We start from the raw sequence: 15,333 nt of genomic DNA on the forward strand, positions 1-15,333 counted from the left end.
TCAAGTTCTATACCTGTGTTCATCAGATCTGTCCCTCTGCCTTCACATAGTTCACTCTGCTGGCGGGTTCCACCTCTTCCCTCATCTGTGTCTGTCTTGTCTAGTTAGACTGTAAATTCTTCAGGGCATGGGCCAGCTACTATTCTGGGTTTGTGCTGTGCCCAGCACAACAGGGGCCCATGGTTCATCGGCTCTTAGGCACTAAGGTCATGAATATGAGTTATAATAATAACTCTTCTGCCACTTTGAGCCAAGGAAGCCGGCCTTGGGGTGTTACGTCTTAAAAATGAGCTGGGGTTAAAACCATGGAATATTCCTTGTGACAAGTATCCCACAAATTCCATGGACCTTCCTTGTTTTCTTTCCCTTCTCAGGGTTTCCAGTTTCCAAACCTGATGTGATCTCGCAGCTGGAATGAGGGGAACAGCCGTGGGTCTCAGACCTCTATGGCTCTGAAAAAAAGTGCTCCCGAGAGCTGTGTGCACAGGTGAGGAATTGGGTGAACCATCTCAACAACTGTCTGTGAAGACAGGAAACCTTTGGGATGCCCTACAAAGACTCTCCAAGTTGTAAGCGATCCAAGTTCAGAACTGTTCCCTGCAGATGTGGAATCATTAGGCAGATGTCACTCATGGCTTCCCACCTATCCTGACTGACAGTTGGCAGCAGGTCCCTCCCCAATCTCACTTTCCCCTGAGAGTTCTGGTGAGATGCACACCCAGAACGGATCCCTTCCTCTCTCTGCTCTGGGGAAGGGTTTGGGGAAAATCAGCTCCTGATAGCTTTGATTTCTCCCACACATATTTTGGTTTGTTCACACCTTTTTCCATTCCTCTCTCTGAGATTTCTTTTCTCTCCGGCACAGGGAGTGACCTATATCTGGATTCTCTCTGTCTCCCATCAGGTGATGGGATGGCAAGTGAGAATGAGGAGACACCCCAGCAGGAAGATGCTGAGCAAGTAGAACCACATGGGACGTTATCAGGAATATCCAAAGGGAATGTTTCCAGGTGTTGTGCGCTCCCAGAAAGAACAAAAGCCTGTGAGACTAAGCACAGGCCAGAGGAAAACTTCAGTAGCCTCTCAGACCTTATTACACGCGAGAGCATCAACTTGGAAGAGACACGCTACACATGGCATGAGTGTGGGAAAAGCTTCAATGGGAGCTCAGACCTTCTCACACATCAGAGAATCCACAGGGGAGAGAAGTCCTACATATGCTCTGAGTGCGGGAACAGCTTCAATCAGAGCTCTGCCCTGATCACACATCAGAGAATCCACACAGGGGAGGTGCCCTACACATGCTCTGAGTGTGGGGAACGCTTCAGTTATAGCTCAGCCCTCGTCTCACATCAGAGAATCCACAGTGGAGAGACGTCCTACACGTGCTCTGAGTGTGGGAAAAGTTTCAATCGGAGCTCAAACCTTGTTAGACATAAGAAAATCCACATATGAGAGAATTGTAAGAAATGCCTTGATTCCGGCTGGACAAAGATTGTTTTTTAAAAAATCACAATTGCGAATTCCTACAGAGTGACCTTTGCACCATGTTCCCCGTGGTCTCTCAGCTCCCCTATATGCGTTGCCTGCTTCTGCCTTTTGCAGCTCCCTGTTCTTTATTCCCCATCAGCATCCCAATCCCCCTGTTGTTCACTTGGTTAGGTCAATATTTTTTCTAAAGGGCTGGGAAGAGGAGTCCCTAGCAAATGGCTTGGAACTAAGCAAAATAACCCTGCATTTGGCCCCCAAAGCCGTTGTGGCCTGGGCCCTGCAGGAGGTGACTCCTGAAGATATCGCCTTCCTAATCAGGTGCGTGTTGCCTATTATTTGGGAAATGCAATTCCTGTCTAGGTGGGGATGGGGAAAATGGAAGTGATCTTTCTGTTCTGCTCACCCCTAGGAGATGCTGCAAATATGTAGAAAATGAAATCCGTGTTGAATGTGACATAGCTGCAGAAAGAGACCTATTTTCCATAGATACCTGACATTTGGTGTTTTACAGGGATTCTAAGCCGCACCTGAATTTAGTCCCTAATTTAAATCTGTGCCACCAGATTAAAGAAATGAAAGGGCATAGTTGGGGGAGTTGTACCTCACTATCACTATTAATACGTTGTGTGGTTGGTGAAGAATTCTACACCAGAGACATGTAAAATTACTCCAAGAAAGGTCAAAGATTCAACAAGAACTCAGGGAGAAACTGCAGATTTTGGTTTTCACCCTAGAGATGGAAGCTATGGTGACCTGTGGCCCAGGTAAACTATTTTTAGAACACTGCTCCCTAGTTAAGTGGCATTGGTCACACTCCTAAAGGACGCCATGATTAAATTGGGAACAACTGTCTTTTACCATTTGGATCCAAAGTTTCATGAAGCACAGAGAGAAACAGCTGATTCCTTCAGAGCCATTCCATGCCTATGCGTCTCAATCTGGCTGACTTGCTGGACAAGAAGCAGTTCCATGCTGGGCAAATGATGGTAGCCAATGAGGGAATGTATCAGATTCCAAGTTCAGACCGCAGGATACATGAATGCTGAGTCCTGACTCCATGGTTTGGTCTCTTAGTTTTGCTATTAAGTCTTAAGCATTTGTATCACTTCTCCACCTCCTGCTACTTTGAAAGATTAGAAAGTGTGAAAATAGAGCACAGGTGGTTTTCTCATGATGCAACCTACCCACTAGCATGAGAGCCCTTCCACCTACACTTATGGGAGAAGACCCAGGGCGAAATGAACTCACAGAAATGGAAGGCTCCTAGGTTATTGCAGAATGTGATTTCACACAAAGCTCACTGGGTGGAAATGGGAATTAAGAGAAAACTGCCCTATAGGTTTATATTTTATAATCTTTGAATAAATTGTTACCAGCGACAATGAAATGAAACATGAAGTTAATTAGTGTAAAGTAAGAGGCTGATTATGTGATAACTTTCAGTGTTACAATATAATTCAGGTTTTCTTCTAGTTCTCTCCCTGCCCCTCCTACTATATCGGCAATGGTGGCTAATCTTGAAAGTAAAACCTCACTCCAAAGGAATTAGAGTGGGGGAACATGGGAGAGAAATAGCATGTATGAAAATAGAGCCCCAGTGTAGACTGTAATTATTTCTATTTCAAATGGAATTTATTTTGATAAACTTTAAAATAATTTTTTTCAAGAGGAAAATTGCTTGAGTCAAGATGTGTAACCCTCTACTGAGTTAGAGGGTAACAGCCACAGAGTTCCCCAGTTCGCTTGGTTGCTAAACAAAGACACATCGGGCAGGAGAGGTCAGAATTTAAAATGGTGATGGATGCAGGACGATTGATTTTTGCAACCAGTTATTTTACTGTTAGAGCCCAGCTGCTTAACCCTCAGGCCTGGCCATGGAAACTTCCCCGTAACTGGCCTTATGTGTCTTTCATGTTTGATACCTTTGGGGTTCGCACGTCCACACGACATGCGGTTTATGACAGCAGATACTTTGAGAAAACTGCCGGGCTCAGTCGGGCTGTTCCAAACTCTGCCTCACTTCGTCTAGAGTGGGTCATGTGATGAAGTCTCCATGGTAACTAATGGCCAGGCCCTTCCCCCCTGCAAGGGGATGCTAAAGGTGTGGGAGAACAAAGAGATCAGGTGACCTCCTGGCCTGGGAAGGAGACAAAGCCCAGAGAGGAGGGGCTGGAGGGGGGTTGGCAGTTTTGGAAGCTGGCTGGGAAATGGAGGGGAGCCCCCATGGGGCTCGGGCCTCCCAATGGTGCTGTGGCCTCCCTGGGGCCCCAGATGGACCTAACTAAAGGGGGTCCTGTTGTCTGTACTAGCAAGACCTGTTTTGGACTGTGTTCCTGTCATCTAAATAAACCTCTGTGTTACTGGCTGGCTGAGAGTCACGTCTGACTGCAAAGTCGGGGGGCAGGACCCTCTGGCTTCCCCAGATGAATGCTCCAAGGAGAGACCCAGGAGGTGAAGCCGTGTGAACTTCTTGCCCTGAAGACCAAGGGAGAGGAGGCCCCCCAGAGTCCTGCCTGGCTTTGTGGGGAGCAGTTCCAGAGCATCGTCCGGGGACTCTGTGACACCCCTCACTCCCGACCCGCAGCCCCTGCTATCCCAGTCCTGACCTCCAGATTCACAGCTCTGACGGTGCCCCTCACTCCCGACCCGCAGCCCCCTGGGTTCCCCCCAGCTCTACCGGTGCCCCTCACTCCCAGCCCGCAGCCCCTGCCATCCCAGTCCTGAACTCCAGACTCACAGTTCTGCTGGTGCCCCTCACTCCCGACCCACAGCCCCTGCTATCCAGTGCTGACCTCTAGATTCACAGCTCAGCTGGTGCCCCTCACTCCTGACCCGCAGTCCCCTGGGTTCCCCCCAGCTCTACCGGTGCCCCTCACTCCCAACCCGCAGCCCCTGCCATCCCAGTCCTGACCTCCAGACTCACAGTTCTGACGGTGCCCCTCACTCCCGACCCGCAGCCCCCTGCGCTCCCTCCAGCTCTGACGGTGCCCCTCACTCCCGACCCGCAGCCCCCTGTGCTCCCTCCAGCTCTGACGGTGCCCCTCACTCCCGACCCGCAGCCCCCTGCGCTCCCTCCAGCTCTGACGGTGCCCCTCACTCCCGACCCGCAGCCCCTGCCATCCCAGTCCTGACCTCCAGACTCACAGCTCTGCTGGTGCCCCTCACTCCCAACCCGCAGCCCCTGCCATCCCAGTCCTGAACTCCAGACTCACAGCTCTGCTGGTGCTCCTCACTCCCGACCCGCAGCCCCTGCTATCCCAGTCCTGACCTCCAGACTCACAGCTCTGCTGGTGCCCCTCACTCCTGATCCACAGCCCTCTGGGCTCCCTCCAGCTCTGCTGGTGTTCCTCACTCCTGACCCGCAGCCCCCTGTGCTCCCTCCAGCTCTGACGGTGCCCCTCACTCCCGACCCGCAGCCCCCTGCACTCCCTCCAGCTCTGACGGTGCCCCTCACTCCCGACCCGCAGCCCCTGCCATCCCAGTCCTGACCTCCAGACTCACAGCTCTGCTGGTGCCCCTCACTCCCAACCCGCAGCCCCTGCCATCCCAGTCCTGAACTCCAGACTCACAGCTCTGCTGGTGCTCCTCACTCCCGACCCGCAGCCCCTGCTATCCCAGTCCTGACCTCCAGACTCACAGCTCTGCTGGTGCTCCTCAGTCCCGACCCGCAGCCCCTGCTATCCCAGTCCTGACCTCCAGACTCACAGCTCTGCTGGTGCCCCTCACTCCTGATCCACAGCCCTCTGGGCTCCCTCCAGCTCTGCTGGTGTTCCTCACTCCTGACCCGCAGCCCTTGCCATCTCATTCCTGACCTCCTGTGACGTTATGAGTGTAATATAATATTTCATTGAAAGGTGACAGGGCCAGAAAGAGTTAATTAACTCACCTCACCCACTGACCTTGCTGCGCTGGTGCCTGGAGCCACCCCTGTCCCTGACCCAGGGCAGAGGATATTGAAGCTGAACATCCAGAGCTTGCAAGATAAAGGAGCAGGGGGGGCGAGGCCTGGAGGTGTTGGCAGAACGGGAAAGCATCAGAGGGTTCTATGGCAACCAGGGGGATTGGTGGGAGTCGGTGAGGGAGGAGTTGGCGGCTTTGTTCCGGTGGCCTGGGAAACACCACAACATTAAAGAAACCAACAGTGCCAAGTCCTGCAGTGTCACCTGTGGGATTTCCACAAGAGCATCCAGGCAGGGGAGCCAGTCAGCATGTGACTGTACGATCGGATCAAGCGACAGCTGCCCGAGTTCCAGGAGATGAGGCTGCAGCTGGCTGATATAAACAGGAGCACTGAGTGAAGGGAGGAGCAGCCTCCCCTGACATTTTTGCAGCCTGCAGGGAATGGAGACAAAGCAGGGGGATGCAGGGACTCAGGGCAGGACCCACAGATCCGGTAGAGCAGGACCACAGTTGCTGGAGGAGGAGAGAGAGTCCTGCGAGAGGAAGCCGCTGGAGGGAAGCAATAAGTGCAGAGTGCAAACCAGCCAGCTGAGAGTCACAGGGGTCTAGAAAACAGAACAGCAGCAGGTCCCATGGTGTAATGGGCAGCACTCAGGACTCTGACTCCTGGAATCTGAGTTCAAATCTCAGTGGGACCTTTGGCAGGTATGTTGGTTTGCTGCAAAGCCTTGTAGCTCAATGTGCTTTGTTACCCTCTCCCTGGCTGAACTAGAGTGGTTTTCTTTTCTCCTCCTTCTGGGTCACTGGTGCCCACTGGAGATGGGTTTTTGGTCCAGCTGGGCCGCTAGAGCGTGGGGTCCTAGAACTTAACAGTCTGGCTAGAGATTCCTGCGGGTTGACCTGATGGTTGGGTTTCTCACTGCTTCACCTGATGTCCACATCTTTGGTCCCTGCAGCTGCCACACTCTTCCTCTTGCCCACATGGCATTTAAAGGACGCAGGGCCAGGGCCAGGCTTCCCCGGCTGGAGCCCAGCACCTCTCCTCCTCTGGGCACCTAGAGTAGAGGCGGCTGGTGCTGATAGCTCCAAGGGAAGGCTTAAAAGCCACAGAGCAACTGAGGTCAGGGCCAGAGGAGGGCAGGACCATGCCTATGTGTGGCCTTCAGACAGGCACAAAAACACCCAGCCAGCCTGCTCCCTGCCATGGCCAAACACCCACTGAAGGCCACCCACAGACCAGCATGCAGGGCAGCTGCTGATGCTCTGTGGCCAACATCCGAAGACGATAGGAAAGCAGGGCCAGCCCCCCTGGTGGGGCCTCTTACCGTTCCCACTCAAGGTGCTCACTTTGGCAGTGGGGCAGGAGATTTTACCCCAAGAGGCTTTTCCCCAGCTGGCGAGAAGCAGAGAAACACCCAGGCTCCCAAGGGGCTATGTAGCAAGTACCCTCCAGCACAGGGACAGGCGCACACTTGGAAGAGGGAAACTGCTCCACACGCTAGCCCGGGCAGCCGCCCATTTTCTTTGGCAACTCAGGAATGGCAAAGGTGAGACTGGAAGCACCTGGGGCTCATGCCCCAGCCTTTGTGACACCCAACCCCCAACTCCCTCCCGGGGCTCTAGCTGAAGCCAGAGCATTGGCCTGAGCAGCCAAGAAAAGGTTCCAGCCCTAAAGGGAGCAGGACGTTCAGCACAAAGGTAAAACTGCACAAGCACAACCATGAAGGGACTCGAACCCTCAATTGTCTTTCTGAAGTCAGATGCCTTATCCATTAGGTCACGTGGAGTGACCTGGCCCCAACCTGCTCTGCTCCCCTGGCTCCCAGGCTTGTGTTGGTGTTGGCTGGATTTGTGCGGGTGTTTGTGTATATTAGCAATTGTGTGTATGTGGCTGGATTCATGCATGTGTTCATGTATGTTTGCAATTGTGTGTGTGTGCATGTGCATGCTCTGCTGCCCTCTGCTGGCGTGACAACCGTTTCTCTGTATGTCACAGCCCCCATACCGTCGACCCCGATGGTGATTTCCCCATCTTACAAGGGCTGGCCTGACCCTTCTCCCCTCTGTGAAGTGTGGCAGGGGCTGCAGCTCACTCCCTGTGGGGCAGGAGTGCCACGGTGTGGGGTGCTGGGCTCCAATGCACCTGGAGAGCAGCTCAGGTGAGGCTGAGCAGGGCGTGTGGTGTCTGTTCTGCGTTGCCTGGTGCTGGGCCATTGCACAATCCCCAGCCATGCCACACACGTCCCGAGAGGGATTGGGGGGCCAAGCAGATGATCCAGCAGGAGGGGATCATTCTCATGGGTAGCTGTCCAGTGGCAGTGAGTTCCACAGGCCTCGGCACAGGCTGTGTGGGGCAGGAGGTCCTTGTGTTGGGAGCAGTGGGCGTGAACTGTGTGCAGTTGTGTCTCTGCGCATGATTGCGAATATTCTGGTGTGTGTGTGTGTGATTGTGAGTGTGGCTGGGGGTGTGATTGTTTCTCTCTGTGGGGGTTGGGCTAGCATGCCCCTCTGGGTGTGTTGTGTTTGAGTGTTCTTGGGATTGTGTGAGTCCCTTTGTGCGTCAATGTGTGTGTGTGTGTGTCACTTGCTGCAGGATACAAAATCCTGCAAAGCCACCACACACACAGAGCAGGGCTCAGCCCCACCAGCAGGGGGCAGCAGGGACACACACGTCTCTCCTGGGCCAGCTTGGACAATTTCCCATCACGACCTGGCACAGTGCTGGTGCCCCCACACGGGGGTGGGCAGTGACCGGGTGGGTGGGGGGCAGGGATAGAGCTTTGGGGGTATGGGGGAGCAGGGGCAGGGAATGAGGGGGGCAGGGCAGGGCTTTGCGGGAAGGCCAAGTCTGTCTGCGGGTGTTTAGAGCCGGGCTCACCCGGGGCTGGGGCCGGGGGCAGCGGGAGTCAGGGGGTGACACGCAGCCGGTGCCGAGGCCCGGCAGACACACCCAGACCCGCTCACACCCAGCCGGGGGGGGGGGGGGGGGGTGTTACAGCCCCAGCGAACAAGGGGCGCCGGGAACATCCCCACGAGGCGGACACAGGGATCGAGTCCCCGGACAGAGCCAGACCCGGCCCGGACCCGCCCCGCACAGACCTGCCCTGTGCCGGGGGGGGGGCATTTCGGCGGCAGGAGCTTCCCCCCCTGGCCCCCGCCCCGAGCAGCCGTTTTGTGCGGTGGGGGGAAGGGGTGAAGCGGCGCAGCACGTTCCTACGCGGGGCAGCGTCATACCCTCAGAAGCCACGGTTGAGAAACGGGTAAGTGGTAAGTGGGTCGAGGCTGGGGATGGGAGTGGGGCCGTTGCTTGCTGGGGAGAGGGGTGCAGACAGGGGTTAGGGGGTCGAGGCCGAGCTGGGCACCAGAGGCCCAGGCTGAGGGTGGGGTTGGGGAAGAGCTGGGACAGAGTGGGGCTGAGTGCTGCTCCCTCCATGGGGGCTGGCTCAGGCCCTGAGGTGCCCCCATGAATGTGCCTCTGTGTCCCCCTAGGAGTCATGCCCCACATTTTGGGGACCACTGACCCCTACTCGCTAAGCAGGGGCTAGTGATGCCAAAGCCCAGGGAAGGGAGAACAAGGGCAGGGTCCCCAGCACCGGACCCATGGCCCCCCACTTCTGTCTGTGGCTCCGCCCCCTTCCACCCCTTCCACCCACAGCCCCACCCACTGTCACCTCTGTTCCACCCCTTCCCCCACTGGCCCCACCCTGTCACTCCTTTACCCCTGCCCCGCTGCGGCCCCGAGACCAGAGAAGCTCTGTGCCCTGCTGCAGCCCCCGGGCCGTAGCAGGGAGTGGGAGCTCCTCCAGCCCTGGGGCCAACATGGGGGAGACTTTTCCAGGGGGGCCCAATTTGGCCCAGGGCCCCTAGTCATGGGCCCCACTGCCCCCTTGGTGACGCAAGGTTTGGGGAGGCTGAGCCCCCCGAGCCTCCATTACGAGCCGCCCAGGCTACCACTGCTCAGTGGGTGGCCAGTCTCCCTGTGTCTCTGCTGTTCATGCTGGGGAGCCTGGCCGGCCTTAGGGGTGGGGCCACCCGGCAGCCGCCCAGGGCTCCAGGGGTCAAAGGGCACCATGTGCCAGTGCAAAGGTGCTCACTGCTCTCCCCTGCCCCCAATGCTCCTCCATGGCCCCATAGAGGGTTGTGGGGAGCGAGGAGCAACACTACGTGCTCAATGCGTCCTGGTCACTGTCCCCACCTGGGCTGTGCTGTGAGGGGAGCATCAGAAGCTGCTGCTCTCGGCCCTCCCCTGATGCAGCCCGGCTGAGGAAAGTGACCTGGATGCAGGGAGCTCGGATGATGTCGCTTATCGCCCTGCCCCCGCAACCCCTCGGGGTGCCCGGAGGAGCAGCATCCCAGGGAGGAGCGGGCAGCAATGCCAGCTGCTCCATGCACACAGGTCAGTGTCCCCACGTGGGTGCAGGACGCGGCACAGTGGTTAGGGGTGAAGGGAGTGCAGGAGCGGGGCAGTGGGTTGTACTTGCTCAGCATCTTCCTGCTGGGGATTCTCCTCCTCGTTCTCACTCACCATCCCAACACCTGATGGGAGACAGGGAGAATCCAGACATAGGTCACTCCCTGTGCCAGAGAAAAAGGAAATGTCAAAAAGGGAGTCGGCCCTGGGAAGACGCAGGCACGGCACTCTGACTGGCGGAAGCCAAACGCCCACACCGAGAGTTTAGCATGGACAGCTTGGAAACAGCCAAAGCGGGGAAGGGCTGCGTTGGTCTGGAAGAGGGAGTCGGTGGCTGTCTATCCTGGCGGAGGCAGGGTCGTTTTGCTGTATGCTGGGCCAGAGGCCAGGGAGTCTGCTAGAGTTGCTGAGCTGGGCCTGCTTCTGGCTTTGCTTGGGTTAGAGGAAAGTGGTGAAGATAAGAACGGCCCTCCTGGGTGAGACCGATGGTCCATCTAGGCCACTATCCCGTCTTCTGACAGTAACCGATGCCAGGCGCTTCAGAGGCAATGGCCAGAGCAGGCAATCGTCAAGTGATCTATCCCTGCGTTGTCTTCTGAAGCTTGGTGCTTGTTTCAGGGGCTAACTCTCAGCCCAGACACACTCCAGGGAGGGAGCGTTGGTGTTTGTGCCGAGGAGCGTGGCTGGGTCTCGGACCCCCTTCCCCAGCTCTGGGTAGCACACCCCCCTCCCCCACATTTCAGGCTGTGTTCTGCTTAAGGCCACAGAGCCCTTGCCTTTTTTTGCCCGGTGTCTGAGAGTCAGGCCAGCTGCGGGGAATTAGCTCAAGCGGCAGAGCGCTCGCTTTGCATGCGAGAGGTAGTGGGGGACGCTGCCCGCATTCTCCGAGCCAGTCAACTAAGGGCTCCTGATGAGCCTGGTGGACGGGAGAGCCGGCCATCTGACTTTTGTCCTGGCTGCCCGTAGCGGTCAGGCCGAAAAATCAAAAGCCATCCTCCCCAGGCCCACAGCCACCCAGGGGCTCCTCTGCACCATCTTGCCTCCACGAGTGCCACACTCTGACCAGCTGAACCAGGCAAGCCACGGGAAGCTTCTCAAGGTCTTTCCCTGGTGTGGGCTTGGATGCGAAAAGCACCTGGCCGTTCATCAGCTGTTGCAAGAAGTGTGCAGAGTAGGAGTAGCGATGGGGCTGTAGCTTTCCACAGCATCTCAATTTGGGCAGCTTTCCATTCCCCTTTTCTGTGTAATGTCCCTCCCACGGGTTTCACTTGCGGAGCTGTACGACTCTGGCAGGGTGGCCATTTAGAAATCTTTTCCTTGCTTTTCTTTTTCGCCTGGCCCCAGCGTTAGGACCGTTTGGGTGTTTCAGTGTGTGTGTTTTCCCATTTGGAGGCATTTGGAAGTTTGGAAGGGGAGCCGAAACAGTCGTCTTTTTCACAAGCAAGTTGGCTTTCTGCACAGGTAGGGCCCTTGGCCGTAAAGCTTAGCTCCGTCAGGGCGTCTGCATGGGGTTCCTCCAGTGCCTCAAGAGCCCGTGCTAAACTCTCGGTGTGGGCGTTTGGCTTGCGCCAGTCAGAGTGCCGTGCCTGCGTCTTCCCAGGGCCGGATCCCGTGAGGCGCGCATAACTTGGGAGGAAAGGGGTAGAAGAGGAAGGAAGTGAAGCTGACTTTGAGTGGTGGTGCCCCTGGGTGGAGTGGTCCTCCTGCTCCTTCCTGTCGGAGGGGTGGGCTCGAGTGTGGGCTTGGGGGGTCTGGCTGTGGGCGGTGGGAGGATGGTGTCCAGGGAAGTCCCAAAGGTCACCCTGTGCCGGCGGAGTGTGAAGCCTCTCCCCTAGGTTGGGGTGCCGAGGATTAAGCCTTCCTCTGTGGCTTGGGCTGGGGAGCGTGATCCGGCGTCGGGTAAATTTGGGTGGAGCTGGCGGCTGGCAAGAATTCGGGCCATCAGGTCAACCCTCTGTGGACAATGGGGGTGAGCCGGCAGGCCTGCGATTTTGGCTTCCCTGGGCGGGCAGCTCAAGCCTGGCCTCCTGTGAGCCTGGAAGGCAGCCGGCCGGGCTCACCCGTCTCCTCCCCGGGCCCAAGTTCCTTTCAGGCAGCAGGTGGAGCGAGGAGCGACCAAGGAGGTGTCCGGAGCCTCGTCCTGCCCGGCGCCCAGCAGGGCTCTTGCCTGCTCCCGGCTCACCTGGTTTTGGCCTCTGCCACCCTTAGCAGTCAGCCAAAAGAGCAGAAGTCACCCTCTTCCTCCCGCAGTGGCCAGCATGGGGCTTGAACCCATGACCTTGGCGTTATTAGCACCACGCTCTAACCAGCTGAGCTAGCTGGCCTATAGGATGCCCTCTCTTGCCTGACCCTTTTGGAAGGAGTCACCGGCTGGCGCGGGGAACGATGTGGCCTCCGTTATCAAATGGATGGATCAAGATGCCATCTGCCAAGGTAGGGGAATTAGCTCAAGTGGTAGAGCGCTCGCTTTGCATGCGAGAGGCAGCGGGATCAATGCCCGCATTCTCCAGCGGCAAGGCAGCCCCGGGACCTTCTTTTAAAAGCCATGGACAGTCAGCCGGCTCAGCTCCTCCAGTGGCCTCCATCCCTCTCCCCGCTTGGCCTCCCAAAAAGCCAGCCCTTGCGGAGCACAAAGCTCTTCCTCCCCGGCCCTTCTCCCCCTTGCACTGACTTGGAGGCTGGCGACAGCTGGGGGAAGTTAGCTCAAATGGAAGAGCATGGGAGAAGTAGTCAGACCCATACACACATTCTCCAGCCTGCTCTGCTCTGCTTTGCTCTGCTGGGCTGGGCTCTAGTGGGGGACCTGCACCTTTCTTTCTGAGCTCTCAATGGAGCACAATCCCTTTCCTCCTCCCTCCCTGCTAGTCTACGCCAAGCTCATTGGCCGGGAGGGAGAGCCACTCAAATACAGAATTACTCACATCCCAGGGGTCCATGAAGGGAATGAGGAGATGGGCGGGGTGGCACGCGATACCAGCTCAGCTGAGACCGTGAGACCTCGCAGCCTCCTGATCTCAGGCAGCATGGCAGCCGTGGAGCAGAGCAGAGCACGCAGACAGCTTGGAGACAGCCAAAGCGGGGAAGGGCTGCGTTGGTCTGGAAGAGGGAGTCGGTGGCTGTCTATCCTGGCAGAGGCAGGGTCGTTTTGCTGTATGCTGGGCCAGGGGACAGGGAGTCTGCTAGAGTTGCTGAGCTGGGCCTGCTTCTGGCTTTGCTTGGGTTAGAGGAAAGTGGTGAAGATAAGAACGGCCCTCCTGGGTGAGACCGATGGTCCATCTAGGCCACTATCCCGTCTTCTGACAGTAACCGATGCCAGGCGCTTCAGAGGCAATGGCCAGAACAGGCAATCGTCAAGTGATCCATCCCTGCGTTGTCTTCTGAAGTTTGGTGCTTGTTTCTGGGGCTAACTCTCAGCCCAGACACACTCCAGGGAGGGAGCGTTGGTGTTTGTGCCGAGGAGCGTGGCTGGGACTCGGACCCCCTTCCCCAGCTCTGGGTAGCGCCTCGCCCCCACCCCACCATTTCAGGCTGTGTTCTGCTTAAGGCCACAGAGCCCTTGCCTTTTTTTGCCCGGTGCCTGAGAGTCAGGCCAGCTGCAGGGAATAAGCTCAAGCGGCAAAGCGCTCGCTTTGCATGCGAGAGGTAGTGGGGGGCGCTGCCTGCATTCTCCAAGCCTGTCGACTAAGGGCTCCTGATGAGCGTGGTGGACGGGAGAGCCAGCCATCTGACTTTTGGCCTTGCTGCACGTAGCGGTCAGGCCGAAAAATCCAAAGCCACCCTCCCCAGGCCCACAGCCACCCAGGGGCTCCTCTGCACCATCTTGCCTGAGCAGGTGGAAGTGGAGCCTGGCACTGAGCTGATGCGCTGAGGGTTATTTGCACTGTGCGCTTCACATGGAGGTGAAAACACGGGGCACAGATCTTTGAGCACAACCCCCGTCCTGAGGAATGGGGGGGGGCTGCATAAAGAGAGACCGGCTCTCCCTGGCGGGGCTGCAGCGGCTCTTCACAGGGGCAGTCCCACTGCCAATTGGTACCAGAGTTTTGAAAACCTCCTTTTCTGGGCTGGCTCCTCTCTCTCTAGGGAGACTGGCGACCCCAAACTTCCCAGAAACCATCATAGCGAGGCCAACCTGAGCACAGACACCTGCTCAGCACCCCAGGGTGCAGCCCTGAACTCCGGCAATCAGCTACACTCAGCTGCCCACCCAACAAGCGTTACATGCAGGAGCCTTCGTGCCTCGCGTGTTCAGGTCCCTCCCAGCGCCAGCTTTTAACTCCGCTGCTCAGTTCTAAGCTTTGGCCACACGGGGGCAGCCCGGAGCTCAGCCAACGCCTCCCGGTGCTGGTTGCGTTTCCCGCTCCTCGTGGCAGGTTCACACCCCGCAGACAGATCTCTGAACCGGAGCCAAACCGTTCCCCAAACCCAGCGCTTTAGCAGCAGCTTTGCTAGGAAAGTGCTGACGTCCCCAAGTAAAGTAAGAGCCAGAGCGCTGTGTCCAGGATCTTCTATCGGGTCCCTCACCGTGGTGTCTGTCAGGCGCAAGGAGAAACCAGGGAAATGTTTTCATGGTGTTTAAGGGCAGAAGGGGCCATTAGCTCAGCTAGTCTGACCCCGAATAACACAGAATTACACCATGACACGTATTGATCCCACAGACCTTAGATAGATCAAAGCATTTCAGCCCTCAGGAAGGAGGCTAAACTGGGTGCCAGAGGCAGCGAACAAGGGGCCCCCAAGGCAATGGCAGGGAGCTGATGAGGTGAAATATGCCCAGATGATCCCAGCAGGCGACCCACCCCCATGCCACAGAGGTGGGAGTCCCTGTTCCTCCTGCCCTTAAGAATCTCTGGTGGTAAGTGGGTCCCCCCAGTTCCCCAGATAAGAATCCTCCATGTGGTTTCCCTGGCTTCACCTCCGGATAAGAACATTGTGTGGAGGGAGTGGGAGGAAGGTTGTCTGGCAGATCTGTAAAGGGGGACTGTGTCTCCCTGTCTGGCCCAGGCTCCTGGGAGGAAGTGATCTCAGTGTGTCTGGCTGTCTCCATTCCTCCCACCCATAAGAATCCCTGGTGTGTGGGTGCACCCTAGACCATTAAGGATCTCGGGTTGGTGGTGTCTCTCTCCCCCTAGTCAGGCGCTCTGGGGCGTGTCTGTATAAAAAGAGACTTTGACTCACCCAGGCTGGGCTGCCATCATGGAACAGACCAGGTCCTTCTGTGGAGGGTTTGCGTTCCTCCAATGATGTGATCTCAGTGTGTGTGGGTGTCCCTGTCCCTTCAACCCTTAACAATCCCTGGTGCGTGTTGGGAATGGAATGTGAAATGCTGAGATTGTTTAGGCTTCTGGGACGAGCCGATTACGCTGGAAACTGTGTGTAAAGGGCTGGCCTTGAGCAGCCAGCTAATTGTAAATAGGATGATAAGTCAAACAGGTGTTAGGATGATAATTACCCTATGGGGTTACAGCTGCGGCTGTGTTAATTTTGTTAACCAATTAGCAACTGCTTGCTTGCCTGCTTCAAGAGTATAA

General features: G+C 56.7%; 3 non-coding genes across 3 annotated transcripts; 2 read left to right on the forward strand and 1 right to left on the reverse strand.

Moving 5' to 3' along the window:
- The first annotated feature begins 6,017 nt into the window (after positions 1-6,017).
- On the forward strand, positions 6,018-6,089 carry TRNAQ-CUG. Its single transcript has one exon. It is a non-coding gene; the product is annotated as a tRNA-Gln (tRNA).
- A 5,963-nt stretch (positions 6,090-12,052) lies between these two features.
- On the reverse strand, positions 12,053-12,126 carry TRNAI-AAU. The gene has a single exon. It is a non-coding gene; the product is annotated as a tRNA-Ile (tRNA).
- A 112-nt stretch (positions 12,127-12,238) lies between these two features.
- Positions 12,239-12,311, forward strand: TRNAA-UGC. Its single transcript has one exon. It is a non-coding gene; the product is annotated as a tRNA-Ala (tRNA).
- Positions 12,312-15,333: the final 3,022 nt, after the last annotated feature.

The sequence above is a fragment of the Mauremys reevesii genome, linkage group 12, assembly GCF_016161935.1.
Source record: "Mauremys reevesii isolate NIE-2019 linkage group 12, ASM1616193v1, whole genome shotgun sequence".
Classification (NCBI taxonomy): Eukaryota; Metazoa; Chordata; order Testudines; family Geoemydidae; genus Mauremys; species Mauremys reevesii.